At 50.4% G+C, this 7477-nt stretch overlaps 1 protein-coding gene across 1 annotated transcript in view; it reads right to left on the reverse strand.

Moving 5' to 3' along the window:
* Window positions 1–6948, reverse strand: part of BTBD9 (BTB domain containing 9) — a 288922-nt gene extending 281974 nt beyond the window's left edge. The window contains exon 1 of the mRNA XM_065401988.1: window positions 6920–6948. The gene's annotated coding sequence lies outside the window, so the exon portion shown is untranslated. The remainder of the gene's footprint in view (window positions 1–6919) is intronic.
* Window positions 6949–7477: the final 529 nt, after the last annotated feature.

The raw sequence follows: 7477 nt of genomic DNA on the forward strand, positions 1-7477 counted from the left end.
CGGTGGCACGCCTGTGGGCGGTCCACTGGCCACGCGGATTCAGCAGCATGCCTGCGGGAGGTCCGCCGGTGCCGCGCCTTCAGCATCCCCACCGCCGAATTACCACCAAAACCGCGGGACCGGTGGACCTCCCGCAGGCATGCCGCCGAAGGCAGCCTGACAGCCGCCCTCACAACAACCAGCAAGCCGCCCCCCGCGGCTTGCTGCCCCAGGCATGCACTTGCTGCGCTGGTGCCTGGAGCCACCCCTGCTGGTGGCTGGTGACGCTACAGCCGCGCCGCCCGGCTGGAGCTGGGCCACGCCACCAACGCCCCCACGCAACATAGAGACCAGGTCAGGCTGGGCTCTGCACCTGCACTGCCCCAGGAGCTCACAGCCCCGCCACCCAGAGCATTGCACGGATGGTGGAGCGAGCGAGCGAGCTGAGGCTGCGGGGAAGGGGGAACAGCAGGGGAGGGGCTGGAGGCGAGCCTCCCGGGCCAGGAGCTCGGGGGCCGGACAGGACAGTCCCGTGAGCCAGATGTGACCCACGGGCCGTAGTTTGCCCACCTCTGTAATAGATACTTAGACCCCGAAAGCACCTGTTAATATTATACATACACATTGTTATTTATATTCCAGAAGCACTTAAGAGATTCCAACCAATGTTAGGGCTCCACTGTGCTAGGCACTGTACTGACTCTCAGTAAGCAGCAGTCCCTGCCTGAAGAGTTTGCATTCTAAACAGACAAAGCAGACAAAGTGCAGGAGAAAGGAATGCAACATGTAAGCAGAAGTTGGACAACTGAGACACGGAGGTTAAGTGCCAGGAACTGAACTCAAGTCTCCCTTGAGTCCCATAATCTTTAGACACTATAGTAATTATATCTATACAATTCAAAGGCAAAAAACTACATTAACATAAAGTTGAGGTTGCTTGGTAATATGTTGATAAATGCAAAGTAATGCACATTGGAAAACATAATCCCAACTATACATACAAAATGATGGGCGTCTAAATTCACTGTTACAACTCAAGAAACAGATCTTGGAGTCATTGTGGATAGTTCTCTGAAACATCCGCTCAAAGTGCAGAAGCAGTCAAAAAAGCTAACAATGTTAGGAACCATTAGGAAAGGGATAGATAGTAAGACAGAAAATATCATAATGCCTCTATATAAATCCATGGTACAACCCCATCTGGAATACTGCATGCAGACCTGGTTGCCCTATTTAAAAAAAAATACATTGGAATTGAAAAAGGTACATAGTAGGGCAACAAAAATGATTAGGGGTATGGAACAGCTTCCATATAATGAGAGCTTAAAAAGACTGGGACTTTTCAGCTTGGAAAAGAGACAAGTAAAGGGAGATATGATCGAGGTCTATAAAATCTTGACTGGTGTGGAGAAAGTGATTAAGAAAGTGTTATTTACTCCTTCACATAACACAAGAACTCGGGGTCACCAAATGAAATTAATAATCAGCTGGTTTAAAACAAACAAAACAAAGTACTTCTTCACACAATGCACAATCAACCTGTGAAACTCTTTGCCAGGAGATGTTGTGAAGGCCAAAACTATAACAGGGTTCACAAAAGAACGAGATAAGTTCCTGAAGGAGAGGTCCATCAACGGCTATTAGCCAGGATGAGTAGGTATGCAACACCATGTGCTGAGCGTCCCTAGCCGTGGTTTGCCAGAAGCTGAGAGTGGACGACAGGGGATGGATCACTCAATGATTGTCTGTTCTGTTCATTCTCTCTGAAGCACCTGGCATTAGCTACTGTAGGAAGACCGGATATTAGGCTAGTTGGACCATGGGTCTGACCCATTATGGCCATTCTTATGTTGTCCCCCTGCAGGAATGCTCAGCTGAGCAAAACTCAATTTTCTGAAACCAAGGAAATGCACAGTTAAGGCTGCCTATGGAACTTTAACTCTCCCTTCTTGCAGCAATGCCCCAGTAGGTCTCCTTAACACACATATCTTTGCTCTGCCAGTGCCAGAGTTGATGAAATGTACAAGCTCTTCACCTCCTCTTACAACCAATTCACTCTCACCCACAGGATTCCATCTAACACTTTTAAAGGACAAAAAACTAACAAGAAAAAAAAAAAAAAAAGGGTTGCCCATGCCACATCCTCTCTGGTCCCCTGGAAATGGCAGTAGCCAATGGGAATTATTTGCATACATTCCAGGTACAATCAGTGTGTCAGGCATTAGGTGTACCTTCCCTAAAGGGTGAAGGCAGTAGTTGGGCCCTGTTGGTAAAGGTGGGTTTGTGATATAAGGACATGTGTGGACTATCTTGAGGTGTGTGACAGAGCTGTGATTATGCTCTGAGGAGATCTCTGTTTTGTACCCTTCAGTGTATATGAGCAAAGAGAAGAGCTGCATGTGCACCTTTGGGATCCACTATGCATCCTTTAAATGCAGAATTATGTAGGTTTGTCAGTAGCAAGGCATAGGGTTTTTATTACAAGAATTGTTGTCAGCAGTGAGGTGGAATATGAGAAGATTTTAATGTTATGATGGTATAGTGAAAGTGTAGGTTGAGAAAGTATCCTGTGAATAAGTGTAAGGAGGTTGCAAAAGGCTGTGAGGTGGTTCTTAAATTGTACACGTGTGGTATTCTTTCTGCGGAGTCGGTTAAGTGTCTGTGTGAGGTCTGGATCTGGAACATCCTGAATCTTAAACCAGGTCTACGCTACACACCTATATTGGTATAACTACACCACTCAGGGGTGTGAAAAATCGACATCCCTCAGCAACGTCGTTATACTGACCTAACTCCTTGTGTAGACAGTGCTACGTCAACAGGATAGCTTCTCCTGTCAATATAGCTACCACCTCTCAGGGAGGAGGGGATTAATTAAAGTGCTGCAGCCACGCAGCTATAGTGCTATATGGCCTTGGCTACACTTGCAAGTTACAGCGCTGTAAAGCCTCCCCAGCGCTGTAACTCACTCCCTGTCCACACTGGCAGGGCACTTACAGCGCTGTATCTCCCTGGGTACACCGCTGCAGGTACTCCACATCTCCGAGAGGAATAACAGCTGCAGCGGAGTGGCTACGACTCACGGGTGTGAGTGTAAATGCTTGCAGCGCTGTACTAATCACCTTGTCAAGTGGCCAATCCTCTCCATTGTTGTGACGGGCTGCAGGAATGCGGAAGTGCCAGTTTCAAAGTTCGTACCACAGAGAAAAGCAAACAGTTTGCAGTTCTTTGAGTGAGTAAATGAATGAGCAGGGGGCCGGGAGTTTGGAACTTGCAAAATAGAGAGCTGACATTCTCCAAAAAGCACTGTCTCTCCCTGTCACAATCCACCCCACCCCCCCGTTTTGAAAAGCACGTTGCAGCCACATGAATGCTGGGATAGCTGCCCATAATGCACCACTCCCAACACAGCTGCAAATGTTGCAAGTGTGGCCACACCACTGCGCTGGCAGCTGGCAGTGTGGACAGACTGCAGCGCTTTTCCCTACTCAGCTGTACGAAGACAGGTTTACCTCACAGCGCTGTACAGCTGCAAGTGTAGCTAAGGCCTATGTGAAGACAAGCCTTTCTAGTGCCAAGGGCTAATGCTACTTGTGTCTATGTGCATACTGAAGCACTGCTTGAAGACAGTAGAGGGAAGGTGGCATGGGCAACCTTTCTCCCCCACTCCCTTTTTATCCTTTAACAGTGTTAGATGGAATCCTGTGGGTGAGAGTGAATGGGTTGTAAGAAGCTGAAACATACATGCTCTTCATCAACTGTTGAAATTGTTCTTAAATACTATTCACAATTTGGGCCACCAAAAACTTAGTAGGTGCCATGCATTACCAAAGGTAAAAATTGACTGAGACCATTTTGACCCACATCACAGCAACAATTTGATCTCTAGCTCTGCACACACAAAAAACACCACCCTAGAATTAAAAAACAAACAAACAAACAAACAAAACCAAACAGCTATTTTATTCTGGGATTATAGCTCCAGAAACCTTGGCTCAAATGACCTCCAATTTGGGTCACTAATCCTACTCTGCATTCCCATGAGGCCCAGCAAATTTTTTAAAATACCATGAAAACAGGGCTTTGGAGCGGAGCCTGGAGCTGGAGCATGGAGCAGTGGAGCTGCAGGTTTCTGACCGGAGCTGGAGCGGAGCCAGAGAAGTCACTATTGGTGCCAGAGCGGAGCAATTCAAAAATTTGATTGCTCCAAATCCAAAGCACTTAGAAGTGCCATCCTCTACACATCCATCTGCAGCATATAAGGCTTTGACAGGTGTGAATAAGAACACGCCATGGAGATGAATACAACCTGAACCAATAACTCAGGCTTTGTCTACACCGGAACTTCGTCAGCAAAACTTTTTGTCGTTTGGGTGGGGTGTTTTTTTAACACCCCGAACGACAAAAGTTTTACCGACGAAAAGCACGGGTGTGAACAGCATGTTGTCGGCAGGAGCGCTCTCCTGCCGACAAAGTGGCTGCTGCTCATAGGGGGTGGAATTTTTCTGTCGGCAGGAGAGCTCGCTCCTGCCAACAAACAGCAGCTACACTGCACACCTGTTAGTGGCACAGCCGTGTTGCTAAAATCTGCATAGTGTAGACAGCCTCAGACATGAGAACTACACCATTTATCCCAGTGGTTAGTGAAAGTATAGGTTCACATGTCCCTCCTAAGTGTTTCAGAGCCTGTGATATGCATTGAGCATGCCCATTCTCAGGTCCCAACACAAAGAGCAAGGATTTCCCTATATCCTGGCTCACATGGGGGCAGGAAGGAGATCAGATTCTCCCAAAAAGTCAAGCTCCCTCCATCCCCCAAAACTGGCTCACATGGAGCAGGATAGGGAGGGGGGTGTCCAACCTCTGTATATGGGCATGGGCCCTGCAGATCTTGGCATACACAGACAGCAAAGAAAGGGGCTCAGTCACCCCAAGAGGAGCAAGCCCCCTATATCCCAGCTTATATGAGGGGGCAGGGAGGGTGGCTCAGACCCCCACAGAGGGGCAAGAGCTCTCCAGATATAGGCACACACACAGAAGGGGAGAATGACAGGTACCCCGGCCTCTATTCTACACCAATCCTGCTGACACTCATCCCCATGTCCCCCTTCCCAGTATCCCATCCCTCCAAATCCCATAATCCCCAAGCCTCCCTCACTGCTCCTCTACTACTCACCACTATTTATCCCCCTCCATTTGCTAGAGATCCAAACCTCTTTCCCCCTATTCCCTCACTCCTCCATCCCCTAATACCCCTCCCGGAAGCATTCGTGGCTATTTTTTTCCTCCTAAAGACTTTGATTATACCCCCCAAAAAATGAAATTGCCACCACAATTATACCACTCACAAGTTACACCAACCTTCAACCACTTAACCCATACACTCCTTTTACCTTACATGGGGACTTGTGATTAACTTATCCTGTTATTAGACAAGGTGGGTGAAGTAATATCTTTGATTTGCTCGACTTCTGTTGGTGAGAGACAAACTTTCAAGCTACACAGAAGTCTGAGGAAGAGCTCAAAAGCTTGTCTCTCTCACCAACAGAAGTTGGTCTAATCAAAGATATTACCTCACCCACCTTGTCTTTCTAATATCCTGGGACCTACACAACTACAACATCACTGCAAAGGAAGTTATCCTTAGTTATGTTAATTGAAGAGTTAGTTCACAGCCAGTCTCAAAGAGGTCTGTGATTCATTCAGTCATTAGTACCTCTCGATTTAACAGTACAAGGCAAAATAAATCATATGGGGGGGGGGGTGTTGTAACATTGTAACCCTTGCCCAAATGATCCCAAATTTGGATTAATAATGCTACTTTGCACCCCCATGAGGCACATCAAATTTCAAAGAAATATGAGTAACCCGTTAGATTTCAGACCACTTTATATGCTGTAAAACTCAATGCTTGTAAATAGTACCATTTTTCTGTATTGGTGCATGCACACTGTCCTCAATTTGGGTTCCCCACAGGCTTAGTAGATACCATGCACTAACTTGGGGAAAACTCAGTAGATTGAGACCATTTTGAGCTGCATCGCATCAATAGTTTCATCTCTAGCTCCAAGCCCCCCCCCCCCCCCCCCAAGCCACCTAGAAACTCTGAAAAACAGTTACTTTTTTCTAGGCTTATATGGCCACAACCCCTACTTCAGCTGACCCCAAAATTTGAATCACTAACGCTACCTTGCACTCTCCTCAAGCACAGCAAGTTCCAAAAAAAATCCAGCTAAATCCGTCAATTTGAGGGTATTTGGAGAGATCAAACAGAAGTCATAAAGCAACTTTAACTATAGTGGCACTGCCGGGGCACCAAAACAAGTGTCATACTATGGATATTGCTTCCTCCCCCGTTTCCTGCTCCCCACTACAAGCCATTTCAGGTGCACTCCCTCCCTCGCACAATACGAGGGTTTCTGCAGCTGGCCCGTTTGTGCTCCCCGGTGCTGGGGACCGCGAATTAGCGCCTCACAGCGCTGTGCTGGGGACCGGGGTCGCTGTTCTGCACCGGCGGCATTCACCGGCCCTGACATGGCGGCGGGTGGGTGTCAACCGCGGCCGGAGGGAAGGGGAGGCAGCGGCTCGGCCAAGGGCCAGTCGGGACGGAGCAGCCTGGACACCCAGCGCAGCGTGCAACCTTTGACACACGGGAGAGCGGCCGCCCGACGTCGGGCTTCGCACGGGCACCCAAGCGCTGGACCCGGCCCTAGCGCAGAACGGGATCCCGAAATCCCCCAAAAGGATGCACGTGAGCCCTCAGGGGGCGGAGGAGCGCGACGGGCCCCGCGGGGGAGGAGCCCGCCCCCCTCACACTCGGAGAGAGGTGCGCGCCTCGCCACCACCCCTTGCCGGGGCTCTGCGCCCTCATAGCGGGTGGGGGCAGAGGACAACCCCGGCTGATGCTGCGCCGGGTCAGCAACAGCCCCCCAGAACTCACCGGCCGGAGCGACAGCAGTGCCCTCCCCCTTCCTCTGCTCAGTGCCGCGGCGTCACTACGTCATCCTCCCTGCACGTTGAGCTCCCCTAGCAACGACAGACGTGCCTCTACGTGCTGACGTACATAGCAACAAGGGGGCGGGGTGGCTGGCTCTATAGCAGAGGTGGGCAAATTGTGGACTGCGGGACCGTCCTGCCGGTTCTTGAGCTCCCGGCCGGGCAGGCTAGTCCCGAGCCCTTCCCCCGCAGCCAGTGCTCTGGGTGGCAGGGCTGCGTGCTCCTGGCTCCGGCCGGGCGGCGGCCAGACACGCAGCTCTGAGCCGCAAGGTAAGGGGGCCAGGGCTGGGAGGTTGGATAAGGGGCAGGGGATCCCGGGGGCAGTCAGAGGACAGGGGGCGGTTGGATGGGGCAGAGGTTCGGAGGAGGCAGGGGATGGGGAACGGGGGGGTTGGATAAGTGTGGGAGTCCCCGGGGGGGCCTGTCAGGGGGCGTGGGTGTGGCTAGGGGGCGGGGCAGTCAGGGAACAGGGGCGGTTGGATAGGGGGTGGGGTCCCGGGAG

Source organism: Emys orbicularis, chromosome 3, assembly GCF_028017835.1.
Source record: "Emys orbicularis isolate rEmyOrb1 chromosome 3, rEmyOrb1.hap1, whole genome shotgun sequence".
NCBI lineage: Eukaryota > Metazoa > Chordata > Testudines > Emydidae > Emys > Emys orbicularis.